Here is a 15,932-nt window from a genome sequence, read left to right as displayed (position 1 = left end):
ATTCAGAAAAGCACTTGACAAACACCTATGTATCACAAAAATTATTACCAAATAGAGAACAGAAGGAACTTCTTAATCTGACAAAGCACAATAAAATAAAAACTACACTAAATTTCATATTTAAAGGTAAAATATGAAAGTCTTTCCCTGGATAATAAAAATGGAAAAGATTATCTGCTATTACCTTTTATGTTTTTTTTATTTTACTGGAGATTATACACACAGTAATCAGTCAAAATAAATAAATTTTATACAGACAGGAAATGAAGAGATTTAATTGTCACAATAATAAGCAGAGAACTTGAGAGTCTATGTAGAAAACTCAGATAAATCTCTGGGTCAACTATTAGAATTAATAATTGACTATAACAAGTTTACTAGATATGAGATCAATACATAAAAATCTATTTATATACTAGGCATAAATCATTAGTAAATAATTTTTAAATAGCTTTTACACTAGAATAAAACAAACATTCAAAAACTTAGGAATAAAGCTAATGAAGAGTATAAAATCTTTACACAGATTTTTGAAGAATATTTTTTAAAAGAAATTAGAGACCTTAATAAAGATGTGATATACCATGTCAGTATTTGTAATGACAAAGTACTATAAAGATATCAATTTTTCCTAAATTGACTTAGAGATTCAATTACATGGCAGAAGCTTTTTTTTTTTCATGGAAATTTAAACAACTGATTTTTAAATTTACATGGAAAACTAAACCCATGCAAACTTGAAGAAATAACGTGATATAAAATCTTATATCACAGTAAAGCAAAAGAGAGTAAATCAACAGTAATTATGACAGTGTGGCATTAGTACAAGTAGTGCAGAAAAGGAAAAAAAGCCAAGTGGAGTGGAATAGATGGTACAAAACAGAAAAATTGAGCAATACAAAGATAGATAGAGACATAGATAGGGATACTTAGAGCAGTTGTGAAAGTATAGTTTTTACTGTAATTGGTCTTGGGTTAATTGATTAGGTACACGGAGAAGAAATAAAGCTTGACCTCTTTTTTACACTACTTTGAATCTCTGTTTCAGGGAGATTGTTGATCAAAAAGAGAAAAATGAATAATCGAGGTTCTAGAATAAGGAATATTTTCTTAACTATGAGATAGACTCCAAAAAACACTAACCATAAGGAAAGTGATTTATTAATTTGACTGTATTAAGTATAGAAAATTCTGAAATGAGTGACAAAAGATAGTTATAATATACAAAAATAATACATAACAAAAAAGATGTATAATATCAATAACCTGAAGAGGAATGACCAATAGAAAAATGGGCTGAGGAACTGAATAGGTCATTCATAAATATGTTGAACAATTGGTCAGTAAGTATATAAACAGATGTTCATTCCCATTGGTCATTAGAGAAATGCTAATAAAAACTACAATTAGGTACTATTACAGCAAAATGTCTAAAATAAAGAAGATTGACAAAGATTTGCATTGGGTGGAATTTACATATACTGTGACTGGTGGGAATGTAAGTTAATTCAGAAACACTGGAAACTGCCAGCTATCTTCTAAAGTGAATTAATTCATTCCCAATGACCCAACAATTCCACTCTAGATCTACACTTACAGAAACCCTCACATGTCCCAAAAGACATTGCAAAATGATCATTCAGTGTTATTGCCAACAGTGAAAAGTAAGAAAACAACTTAATTACCCATCAAAACAAGAATGAGGTATATTCTTATAATGGAAGAGTGCAATGAAGCTTCACTGTTACTCATATCTAATTGGAAGAATCTCTCAAAAATAATGTTTAGCTAAAGAGCAAGACACAAAATGGAAATATACTATATGGTTCCATTTTTATAAAGCTAAAAACATGCAGAACTAATATAGTGTATTAGAAGTCGGGATAGTGATTAATTTTGCAGAGAAGGAGAGACTAGTGATTAGGTGGGGATAGAAGAGTAATTTCTGGTGCTGGAGATAGTCTTTTTCTTGACATAGGTAATAGTAACATGGATAAGTTTACTTTTAATAGTAAAATGAACTACGCTTTTACGTATAATACAATGAAAGTTTATTTTAAAGTATAAATGCACTATACAATATTTAATTAAAAGGAAAAGCATTAGAAAGAAATACATCAATATAAATATTTTTCCCTCCTGTGGCAAAAGTAAGAGTGCTTTCTATTTTTTCTTTTAGTTTTTGTGTTGTAAATTTGTTTTATAAATTTTTGGCAAGTTTAACTTATGTAGCAATCAAGAATTTTAAAAGCAATAGAGATAAATACAAGTTTTAAAATGATTACAAAAAATCTTAATACATTGACTGAATTTTATAACCATGAAATCCTTAATTATATTGATTTCTGGCCTTGACATTTGATTTTGATAATCTGGATTGGCTACCATCACAGACAATACACTAAAAAAAAAAAAAAAAGAAAGAAAGAAAGAAAGAAAGCTATTTTTATTGCTCTGTTAAACTATACCATTCCAAAGTTAAACAGTATATGGTTCTCAGAATACAGATTCCAATGATGAAAGAGGCCACTTATATTAATCATTGAGTTGTACCACTTTTATATTTTAATTTGCTAAAATGTCAACTTAAGTACTGTCCTTTATCTCAGACGAACACACACTAGTAAAAATTCTATGTAAACACAAATATTTGGAACATGATCAGCAGATCTTTTGATGTCTCTTTCCCAGATATAGTTTTATTTCTCAGGTAAAACACAAAAACATTCAACACAAATGTTCAGACAGTACTGGCATAAATCAAATTAGCATAAGATTATTCAACCAAAAAAAAAGTAAAGAAGTTTTTATGAGTGTGCCTAAATTAAACTTATATTCATTCAATGTCCCACCCATTCATAAAATGATCATATTTCTTCTGTTGAACTATAGTAGTAAAAAAGAATGAGCAGACCAGAGGGCACACAGCAGAAGCAAGAAGAACTACAATCCTGCAGCCTGTGGAATGAAAACCACATTCACAGAAAGATAGACAGAATGAAAAGGCAGAGGACTATGTACCAGATGAAGGAACAAGATAAAACCCCAGAAAAACAACTAAATGAAGTGGAGATAGGCAACCTTCAAAAAAAAGAATTCAGAATAATAATAGTGAAGATGATCCAGGGCCTTAGAAAAAGAATGGAGGCAAAGATTGAGAAGATGTAAGAAATGTTTAACAAAGACCTAGAAGGATTAAAGAACAAACACCTAGAAGAATTAAAGAACAAACAGAGATGAACAATATAATAACTGAAATGAAAAATACACTAGAAGGAATCAACAGCAGAATAACTGAGGCAGAAGAACGGATAAGTGACTTGGAAGACAGAATGGTAGAATTCACTGTCGTGGAACAGAAAAGAAAAAAAATGAAAAGAAATGAGGACAGCCTAAAACACGTCTGGGACAACATTAAACACACAAACATTCACATTATACAGGGTCCCAGAAGGAGAAGAGAGAGAGAGAAAGGACCAGAGAAAATATTTGAAGAGATTATAGTCGAAAACTTCCCTAACCTGGGAAAGGAAATAGCCACCCAAGTCCAGGAAGCACAGAGAGTCCCAGGCAGGATAAACCCAAGGAGAAACATGCTGAGACACATAGTACTCAAACTGACCAAAATTAAAGATAAACAAAAATTATTAAAAGCAACAAGGGAAAAAAGACAAATAACATACAAGGGAACTCCCTAAGGTTAACAGCTGATTTCTCAGCAGAAACTCCATAAGCCAGAAGGGAGTGGCACGATATATTTAAACTGATGAAAGGGAAGAAACTATAACCAAGATTACTCTACTGGGCAAGAATCTCATTCAGATTCAATGGAGAAATCAAAAGCTTTACAGACAAGCAAAAGCTAAAAGAATTCAACACCACCAACCAACGCTACAACAAATGCTAAAGGAATTTCTCTAAGTGGGAAACACAAGAGAAGAAAAGGACCTACAAAACCAAACCCAAAACAATTAAGAAAATAATAATAGGAACATAGATATCGATAATTACCTTAAATGTAACTGGATTAAAGGCTCCAACCAAAAGACACACCTGGCTGAATGGATACAAAAACAAGACCCATCTATATGCTGTCTACAAGAGACCCACTTCAGACCTTGGGACACATACAGACTGAAAGTGAGGGGATGGAAAAAGATTTTCCATGCAAATGGAAATCAAAAGAAAGCTGGAGTAGCAATACTCATATCAGATAAAATAGACTATAAAATAAAGAATGTTACAAGAGACAAGGAAGGACACTACATAATGATCAAGGGATCAATCAAGAAGAAGATATAACAAGTACAAATAAATATGCACCCAACATTGGAGCACCTCAATACAAAGGCAGATGCTAACAGCTATAAAAGAGGAAATCGACAGTAACATAATAATAGTGGGGGACTTTAACACCTCACTTACACCAATGGACAGATCATCCAGACAGAAAATTAATAAAGAAACACAACCTTTAAATGACAGAGTAGACCAGATAGATTTAATTGATATTTATAGGACATTCCATCCAAGAACAGCAGATTACACTTTCTTTACAAGTGCACATGGAACATTCTCCAGGATAGATCACATTCTGGGTCACAAATCAAGCTTCAGTAAATTTAAGAAAATTGAAATCATATCAAGCATCTTTTCTGACCACAGCACTATGAGATTAGAAATAAATTACAGGGGAAAAAAACGTAAAAAACACAAACACATGGAGGCTAAACAATATATTACTAAATAAACAAGATATCACTGAAAAAATGAAAGAGGAAATAAAAAACTACCTAGAGACAACTGACAACGAAAACATGATGATCCAAAACCTATGGGATGCAGCAAAAGCAGTTCTAAGAGGGAAGTTTATAGCAATACAATCCTACCTCAAGAATAAGAAAAATCTCAAATAAAAAACCCAACCTTACACCTAAAGCAACTAGAGAAAGAAGAACAAACAAAACCCAACCTTACACCTAAACCAACTAGAGAAAGAAGAACAAACAAAACCCAAAATTAGTAAAAGGAAGGGAATCATAAAGATCAGAGCAAAATAACTGAAAAGGAAACAAAACAATAGCAAAGATCAATAAAACTAAAAGCTGGTTCTTTGGGAAGATAAACAAAATTGATAAACCTTTACCCAGACTCATAAAGAAAAAGAGGGAGAGAAGTGAAATCAATAAAATTAGAAATGAAAAAGGAGAAGTTACAATGGACGCCACAGAAATACAAAGTATCATAAGAGACTACTACGGGCAACTCTATGGCAATAAAATGGACAACCTGGAAGAAATGGACAGCTTCTTAGAAAGGTATAACCTTCCAAGACTGAACCACGGAGAAATAGAAAATATGAACAGACCAATCACAAGTAATGAAATTGAAACTGGGATTAAAAATCTTCCAATAAACAAAAGCCCAGGACCAGGTGGCTTCACAGGTGAATTCTATCAAACATTTAGAGAAGAGCTAACACCCATCCTTCTCAAACTCTTCCAAAAAACTGCAGAGGAAGGAACACTCCCAAACTCATTCTGCAAGGCCACCATCACCCTGATACCAAAACCAGACAAAGATACTACAAAAAAAGAAAATTACAGACCAATATCATTGGTGAATATAGATGCAAAAATCATCAACAAAAAACTAGCAAACAGAATCCAACAACACATTAAAAGGATCATACACTATGATTAAGTGGGATTTAACACAGGGAAGCAAGGATTCTTCAATATATGCAAATCAAACAATGTGATACACCATATTAACAAATTGAAGAATAAAAACCATATGATCATCTCAATAGAGGCAGAAAAAAAGCTTCTGACAAAATTCAACACCATTTATGATAAAAACTCTCCAGAAACTGGGCATAGAGGGAAACTACCTCAACATAATAAAACCCATATATGACAAACCCAAAGCAAACATCATTCTCAATGGTGAAAAACTGAAAGAATTTCTTCTAAGATCAGGAACAAGACAAGGATGTCCACTCTCATCACTATTATTCAACACAGTTTTGGAAGTCCTAGCCATGGCAATCAGAGAAGAAAAAGAAATAAAAGGAATCCAAACTGTAAAAGAAGAAGTAAAACTGTCTATGTGTGCAGATGACATGATACTCTATATAGAAAATCCTAAAGATGCCACCAGAAAACTACTAGAGTTAATCAATGCATTTGGTAAGGGTGCAGGATACAAAATTAATGCACAGAAATCTCTTGCATTCCTATACACTAACAATGAAAGATCAGAAGGGAAATTAAGGAAACAATCCCATTCACCATTGCAACCAAAAGAATAAAATACCTAGGAATAAACCTACCTAAGGAGGTAAAAGGCCTGTACTCAGAAAACTCTAAGACACTGATGAAAGAAATCAAAGATGACACAAACAGATGGACAGATATACCATGTTCTTGGAGTGGAATAATCAATATTGTGAAAATGACTATACTACCCAAAGCAATCTACAGATTCAGTGCAATCCCAAAGCAATCTACAGATTCAATGCAATCCCTATCAAATTACCAATGGCATTTTTTACAGAACTAGAATAAAATATCTTAAAATTTGTATGGAGAAACAAAAGACCCCGAACAGCAGAAGCAATCTTGAGGGGAAAAAAATGGAGCTGGAGGAATCAGACTCCGTGACTTCAGACTATACTACAAAGCTACAGTAATCAAGACAATATGGTACTGGCACAAAAACAGAAACATAGATCAATGGAAGAGGATAGAAAGCCCAGAGATAAACCCACGCACCTGCGGTCAACTAATCTATTACAAAGGAGGCAAGGATATATAATGGAAAAAAGACAGTCTCTTCAATAAGTGGTGCTGGGAAAACTGGACAGCTACATGTAAAAGAAGGAAATTAGAACACTTCCTAACACCATACACAAAAATAAACTCAAAATGGATTAAAGACCTAAATGTAAAACCAGACACTATAAAACTCTTAGAAGAATACATAGGATGAACACTCTTTGACATAAATCACAGCAAGATCTTTTTTGACCCACCTCCTAGAGTAATGGAAATAAAAACAAAAAGAAACAAACGGGACCTAATAAAACTTAAAAGCATTTGCACAGCAAAGGAAACTATAAACAAGATAAAAAGACAACCCTCAGACAGGAGAAAATATTTGCCAACAAATCAAGAGACAAAGGATTAATCTCCAAAATATATAAACAGCTCATGCAGCTCAATATTAAAAAAACAAACAACCCAATCAAAACATGGGCAGAAGACCTAAATAGACATTTTTCCAAAAAAGACATACAGATGGCCAAGAGGCACATGAAAAGCTACTCAGCATCACTAAATTATTAGAGAAATGCAAATCAAAACAACAATGAAGTATCACCTCACACCAGTTAGAATGGGCATCATCAGAAAATCTACAAACAACAAATGCTGGAGAGGATTTGGAGAAAAGGGAACCCTCTTGCACTGTTGGTGGGAATATAAATTGATACAGCCACTATGGAGAACAGTATGGAGGTTCCTTAAAAAACGAAAAATAGAATTACCATATGATCCAGCAATCCCACTACTGGGCATATACCCAGAGAAACCCATAATTCAAAAAGACACATGCACCCCAATGTTCATTGCAGCACTATTTACAATAGCTAGGTTATGGAAGCAACCTTTAATGCCCATTGACTGACGAATGGATAAAGAAGAAGTGGTACATATATACAATGGAATATTTCTCAGCCATAAAAAGGAACGAAATTGGGTCATTTGTTGAGACATGGATGGACCAAGAGACTGTCATACAGAGTGAAGTAAGTCAGAAAGAGAAAAACAAATATCGTGTATTAACGCATATATGTGGAATCTAGAAAAATGGTACAGATGAACCGGTTTGCCACGCAGAAATTGAGATACAGATGTAGAGGACAAACGTATGGACACCAAGGGGGGAAAGTGGGGCTGGAGTGGTCGTGGTGGGATGAATTAGGAGATTGGGATTGACATATATACACTAATATGTATAAAATAGATAACTAATGAGAACCTGCTGTATAAAAATAATGAAATAAAATTCAAAAAAAATAATTAAAAAAAAGAACAAGCAAAAAAAATCAAGTTGGTAATGACCTTTATTTAGTAATTCAGAAATTCACATTGCAGACTTGTTGAAACAGAATATAGATTAGAAGTATTTGTGAGATGTGCACATAGATTTGATTTTTTAGATGAGTCTGTGGTAAAAGTTAAATATATGCAGCAACTGGTTCATGTGAAACACTATGATAAGTTTTTAAACTTTTTTTCCTGCCAATCATCAAATAAATATTTGAAGAGGTTAACACTATCTTTACTTCAAGAAGAGGGATCTGTAGCTTATTTGGGAACTTTCCCAGGATCACAAAACTAATAAATGAGAAGGTTATTCAACTCTGGGGTCTGTTGTGATTACAAATCTGTGTAGCAAGTTTAAACTTTTAAAAATGTGAATATTTTGGGAATTTTGCATTTCCAGCTCTTCGTATTAGTAAAGCGGTGAATATAAATTTCATACATATTGGGTTCTTTTGATGGCTCTTTGCACTGATCAGATTAACCAGACAATTGGTAAATCTTGGATGTCATGTGCATGCTGGCATGAATATCCATTTTTATCAAAAAGGCACTTTTTCCATTTGATGCAAAACAAACATATTAGGGGATAGTATAATTGAAAAAAAATGTGAAATCTATTGGGAAAGCCTAAGATGATGTGCTAAAGCTATACATTTTGTCCTTTAAAATAATATATACTTTTCCCAGATGACTTTTATAATGAATAATGCTATAATAACATATGTGTGGTACTTATAGTTTATGGAATTTCTAACCTATATGTATTCATAAAGATCACAAAATCACTATAAGGAAAGAAGGGAAAATTCTCTTCACCTTTTCACAGTTAAGCAAGAGGAGATCTTGACATACTGAAAGGCACTCAGAAATAAAATTGACATACTTTTATTTCAAGTTTTCGCTCTTCTTCCAAGCACACTATCTACCTTGTACCAAGGCTTAATTTTGCAAAGTTTGTATTATCATTATTTTTTAAAATTTTATTTTGTATTTCAGCCACCTGAGAGGAGTAGCATTTACATTATCAGGCACAGAAAAAGGCTTACCTGTGCATTGAGAGTGTTGAAGTAATATTTTTCAAGGTTTACAGTACATGATGCCACGTTAAATACTGGATATGGATGAGTCCCTACTGCGGCTTTCTCTCTGGTCTAAAACCTGCTTCTCATTATCCCCACAGCTTCACAGTAACAACATAACAAGGCATTTAGCTGCCTGAAGTGGAGCTACTACACTCCTGTTATATACATAGTATACATCAGCTATATTCATAAAATAGGCTTAGAATTTTTTTGGTGTATGTTGGTGTGATATAACTTATTGTTGCTCCTGTGGAAGGTGATCGTGGTTGTCAAGTGTAAATGTTGGGTCAGAGAGTCTTGAGAAAGAAGGAGGACAAGAGGGGCCACAATGGTGCCTGTCCGCATTTGGGCTACTAAGAAAGGCTGTAGTCTTTATGATTTGAGAGACAAAGGCTCATGAAATTTTAATATGAGATATTTTAGAAGATCCTGGAACAAGCAGAATTTGGAAATGTGAAGTGCAGTACAGAATCAACAAAAATATATTTTCTTGACCCAGATTCCAGTACTGTTGTGAAAACTGTAAGGTTGGTAGCTTTAGAGCACTGGATGATACAGCACCTTTGGATGCATGGTTGCTGAGACTACATAATCTGTGAAAATTGCTGAAAAAAAGCAGAAGGAGTAGCAGAAAAAAGAGGTGCACCGAAGAGTCTGTGTAGTCAGTGATGTGCTGATTAATTTTAACAACTGACTTACAGGGGAAAAAATTGTTTGTAGCATTTGCCAATTCCCGTGGTGTAAACACTCCCACCAGGGGTGATTTCAAATTACCAACATGAGGTAATTTAACAAAGAGTTTGGAAGAGATGCCCACAAATAGAGCATGTGAATCATAGAAGCTGGCTGAAGCACAGAGGTGCGTGTAGCAATTCCAGATTAACTGGTGATAAATAGGGAGCTTTCAAGTACCCACCCTTTTTGGTTACTCTCAGGCATACATTTCAAATGTTTGTGTAAAATGAATACAATTTGAGCAGTTTGGGTGTTCAGGCCATTGTAGTTTGACCAAAAACATTGCAATTGGACTCTGGGCAACATCCCAGTTACACTTAATATTGCTTGATATAAAATGTAGTTTGAAATGTTCTAATCTTATCCTTAGGAACTTCAAATGCTGTCAGCTCTATTTTCTAAATGCATCTTGGATCCCCCGCCTGTCTGCTCATTAGTTCAACTTGATGTCCCAAGTACTATTCTTGTCACTAGGAATATAATGATGAAAAAGACAGGAAAGTTTCCTGCCCTTATCATTTCTTGCTTCAACTATGACAACCTTCTGATTTGTTTCAGTGTATCTAGTGTCTTCATTCCATTTTAACATCGTGGTCAGGCTGATTTTTTTCGCCCAGACTACAAAAATGATGACCTAATGCTCCCAATTATATTTTCCCCAAAACTCCCTCAAAATTAGCCCCTGCCTGTCTTATTCTAATATCCCGACTCTTCCCTACTAGAGTCATGCCTAATATCTTGTCACTTTTTAAATATATGATAAATCCAGCTCTCTTGCCTTTGAACATAATGTACTTTCTGCCTGAAATGTCCTTCCCATCTCACACTGGAAACCCCCCACCTTACAGTTCAAAAAAGATGACATCCTCTGTAAAGTTTTCTCTGACTTATCCCAGAAAAAAATAGGTCCTCCATGTCCCACCCCTGCTTCTCAGAGTGCCCTCTCTATCAGTTATTTGTTCCGGATGCAAAAGGCCACCACATATGGCTACGAAAAGTGTATACTGCCCAGCCTTAGGGGGCGCCCTTCACAGGAGAGTCTATGTTACGATTAAAGGAGTGATATTCATAAACTATATAAACGGTGAATCTTTGCAACATGGCAACCATGATATTTATATTTTCCCACAAAATGTGAAATAACCATGGAAAGAAATTGTGTCTTGTCCATTTGTAAAAACCTGCCTATAAATTGTACAGAAGCCAATTTTTGTTAAAATGACTTAATAAATACAAAGAAGTGTGTTTACCAGCCTGTTATATGAGTATGTACTACTAATGATGTCACTACTCAAGACTGTAAGATCTGATGTGCAACTAATCTATAAGCCACCTCTATGCAAGCTTTTAATTTGAAGTACTTTCAGGTTGTTAAAAATGACCACATTTTAAGTTTGTTGTAGTTTATTGGTGCTTTATTAACTCTCATATATCTCTAGATCCATATAATTGGCATGTTGTTAAACTACTCCTTGTACCTAGAAGATTTTCATATAGTAACAGACAATAGTCTCTGATGAAGCTTTGATTCACAATTAATTAGTACAGCAAAAGGTTGTGCTTTTGGCTCTGTCCCTTCAGTAAATTGTGATATGACACATATTTGCATTTACTTAGCACAGCTGGTTTTCATGAAAAGAGCACTTGCCCTCAGAATGATTTAAAGCAAATGCAGAATGGCTTCATTCCTAAAAGAAGAAATTCATCCTGTAAAGCAGGTGGCTTAAATGTGTTATGGACAAATAATATTTTTCATGCACAGTATCCTAAAGAATTCTTTTCAAAGAAGCTCTCCCTTGTTCACAGGTTGAAAACCCCATAATAAAAGATAAATATCATGTGAAATTCTGCAATTCCACATTATACTATTCTTTGCAATGCAAATTTTTATACAGTACATTAAGACCATTCTATACTATTTTATTAGGTAATTATTCTAATCAAAGCTATTAATCTGTTCTGTTGGAGAAAAAAATCTTATGGCAGTTTAGTGAACATTAATTTTCAAATGAGTTTAAATCTGATTTGGATATATATATGATACATATATAAATACTTTAAATTCATAGACTTTCTTGAGTTCTGACTCATAATTTTTAGCATTTTATGTAAAATTAATACTTTGCTCAAATATAGTTCATATTGTGGTTTTATTTCCATTAAAACATGAACCTGAGATTTTAACATAAAAATTTCATTGTACCATATAATTTGAAGAAACACTTAGATACAAGAAAGATGATGTGTGGGTGTGAAGATATATTTCTATTGAAACCGAACTAAAAATATCTTTGGAGATCTATAATTTTCCAAAGGCTTTGAATAGTAATCACAAAAGGATCTGGCATTTCATCCTAATAATATGTATCATCATCATACCAACCTAGTTTTTCTCACATATGTTAACATTATGTTTCAATGTACTTGGACAGTCTTCATATTTACTATTATTACATTTCAACTAATTTGGACTGGTTTAATGTTTAGAATATTACTGTTATTGTATACACCATACACATACTTCTTAAGGTAGGAAATTATAAGAAAACATCCACCCTCATGCAATACTGTCTTTGATAATTTTCTATATTCATACTGCAATAAATTATAAAGAATGATCTTAGCCCTAAAACTACATTGAATAAAATTTAACCAGACTTTGAGGAATACTCAAAATTTTATTTAGGATTTTTAACTGATTCATGGTTTTTCACATTCTGTATTACTTAGAAGATAATATAAAAATAATATTATGTTTGAATTTGGCTCGATGGGACTCTCAACTAGAATTAAGATATAACCTGGGATTGCTTGTCTTGCCAAATCTGAATGGATTTGTACAAGAGGCTTTCACTGCCGTTCTGCATGTGCAGCCATTCAGCAATGTTGAGTTACACTGCTGACAACACTTGACAACATGCTAAAGTCACTGCTGGAATCTGAATACCTAAGGGAAAATGCTCCCTAAGGGAGGGTCTTCCACTGCTGTATCACCAAAGGAAGACTGGAATAGGCATCAGGAGTGTCAGGGTCCATAGTTTATAACCCCTGACATCTACCTGCTTGTGTCATAGGATACTTGTTTTGTTTGCCTACAGTCTATCTAAACTTGTCATACCCAATTCCTTTGTCGTTTTTTTTTTCAGCTACTTGATTTTAAAGCCCTTGCTGTATTTCATTATGTTAGTAGAAAAACACCAATAACACTTCTACATATCCATAATAGGAATGTATATATCTTTATCATTCTTCCCTCCCCACCAGAAGAACTTATTTTCCTGTCTTATGAAAAAGAAGTAAATCTCCAACTGTCTTTCTAGGTCAGAGTTAGTTATTTTCCAGGTCAGAGGAAAGTCAGCAAAGAACTCTTTGGTATCTACTTCTGTAGTAACTTGGTAGCAAGTCGTTGAGAAAAAGATTTCAATTACTGATCAACCCGGTTTAAGGAGTGTTCACTTGATTTTGGTAAGAGTCTTAACTTTGTATTAGAAGAAACCAGACATCTGTTCCATTTGAGCAGAGGTGGAAGGTGGTGAGGCTTTGGCTGGAGCGGCAAAGTAGTTGGCCTACCTGCAGCCCAAATCATGGCCAGGCTTTCACAGACCTGAATGATGAGAGCTGTGTTTTCTTACAGCTTCACAGGCAAGGCCTAATTTTAAATTAACAGCCTGATGTGTTTTGAAAATATTTGTGTGACACAGAATTTTAAAATGTGTTCCCACAATATGGTGAGATTTTCTTTTACTGTGAATAGGGTTTTCTGCTACAAGAAATATTTTAAATGAAAAATATATCCAATGTGTTAAGAGATTGCATATTTACACTTAGTCTGTAAATGTAAACTGTACAGAAAACAAGTGCCATTCAAGGTGGACCAAACAGTGTTCACGATGCCCCATGAACACAGGATTCCCATGGACCCATGACGTGTGAGAATTCATTAAGACTCAGTGAGTACAAAGTAAGAGTGTCACACTGACAGCCCTGTTTTCCTTCTGAATCAGAACTTGATCCAAATGCAGAAAGAAAGTGGTGGTTTTCCTAGAAACACAATGACTATAGAGCCCTATATCCTTTATTATATGTGTTATTTTCTTGTATTAGCCAGCTACATATGCTGAAAGTGATTACATAAAAGAAAGGGAAAGATAGCCCATCCCATACTTGCTCTTTATTTCAGCCCTTCCTTACTCATTAGTAGGCTGAAGGTAGTATTAGTAGAAAGTGCACATATCAAGAAGTGAAATAAAAACAGTTGAGTTAATTTTGCTCACCATTCTCACTGTTCTAGTAAGAACAAAATACATATGCATATATGAGCTGCGAAATACAAAATGTCTAATTTCAGTGATTCTACATATTACTCTTATATTTACCTTTAAAACTGACATAGCACAATATAACAATGAATGGTAGAATTCTTGCCAATAACTTTTCACTTTAATTTTTCTTTACTTAGAATGGCATCAAATAGAAATAAAAGCAACTTGACAAGTCTAGAGAAAGACCATTAGAGAAAGAAAAAAAGCTTTATATTTTAATAATATTAACAAAGCTTTTTACTTGCTTTTTGAACAAGCGGCCCCACAAATTATTTAGCTGGCCCTGTAGGCAGCTATGAGACTGGAGATAGAGGATGAAAAGCCTAAGAAATGGAAATAGGAAAGAGATCACCAAAACTGAAGCATAGCCTGTGAGCGTTTGTTAGGCTAAAAATAAGCCTAAAGTTCAGACATAGGCCACATCTTAGAGGGTCTTAAATATACATCATACCAAGAGATTTCTGCTTGATCTCATAGGAATGTGAAATTTTGAGGAAAGTTAAGTGAGAGAATGTATTAGGAGAAGCGTAATAGTATATGGACTGTTCTAGAAATTAGATGGAGCTGGTTTCAAATCCTAGCTCTACAATCTGGCTTCTCTGTCACTCTGGTCACATAAGGAACAGTCCTATTGGGTCAGTTTTCTTAAGTCATGTGTAGATATTTGTAATACCCACCTCATGAAGAAATTAAGAGGATTATGTGAGGTAAAGTATTTTAAAAAATCTTACTTTAACAAGGACACATAATTAACCTTAAAAAGTAATAGCTATTATCATTTTGATCAGGTTTTTAAAAAAAAGTCAGACTGGGGTTTGAGAGCTGAATTAGAATATAATTTTTAAAATTAAGCCAAACTTTGTGAGAAAATGATCTAAACATAGAATATGGACTGTTGACAGAATAACCCAATTATAAAATGAACAAAATATCTGAATAAACATTTCTCCAAGGAAAACATACAAATAGCTAATAAACACATGAAAAGATGCTCAACATCATTAGCCATCAGGGAAATGAAAATCAAAATCACAGTGAGATACCACTTCATACACACTAAGATGGCTAGAAAAAAAAGTCAGATAATAACAAATGTTGGAGAAGATATGGAAAAAATCATATCTCTCACCTATACTACCGGTGGGAATATAAAAGGATTGCAACCACTTTGGAAAACAGTTGGGCAGTTCCTCAAATGATTAAACATGGAGGTACCTTATGATCCAGCAATTGTACTCCTAGGTATATATCTAAGGGAAACAGTCAATTTTAACAAAATTGTGCATGAACGTTTATAGTGTCACTATTCACAATTGCCAAAAGGTGCAAACAACCCAAATGCCCATCAAAAAACAAATGGTTAAACAAAATAAAGTATATCCATATAATGAAATATTTTTCAGTCATATAAAGAGATGAAGTACTGATAACTGCTACAATTTAGATGAACCTTGAAAATATTACACTGAGTAAAAGAAGCCGATCCCAAAAAAGCACATAGTATATGATCCTATTCATATGAAATGTGGAGAAATGAGAAGTCAGTAGAGACACAAAGTAAATTAGTTGTTACTTAGAGCTTTGAGGAAAGGGGTGAAGGGAGGAGGGATGGCTAAAGTATAAAGGGTTTCCCCTGGAGTTGATGAAAATACAATAAAATTGACTGTGGTAATTATTGCACA

The sequence above is a fragment of the Balaenoptera ricei genome, chromosome 9 (assembly GCF_028023285.1).
Source record: "Balaenoptera ricei isolate mBalRic1 chromosome 9, mBalRic1.hap2, whole genome shotgun sequence".
Classification (NCBI taxonomy): Eukaryota; Metazoa; Chordata; class Mammalia; order Artiodactyla; family Balaenopteridae; genus Balaenoptera; species Balaenoptera ricei.
This window is presented reverse-complemented; position numbering follows the sequence as displayed.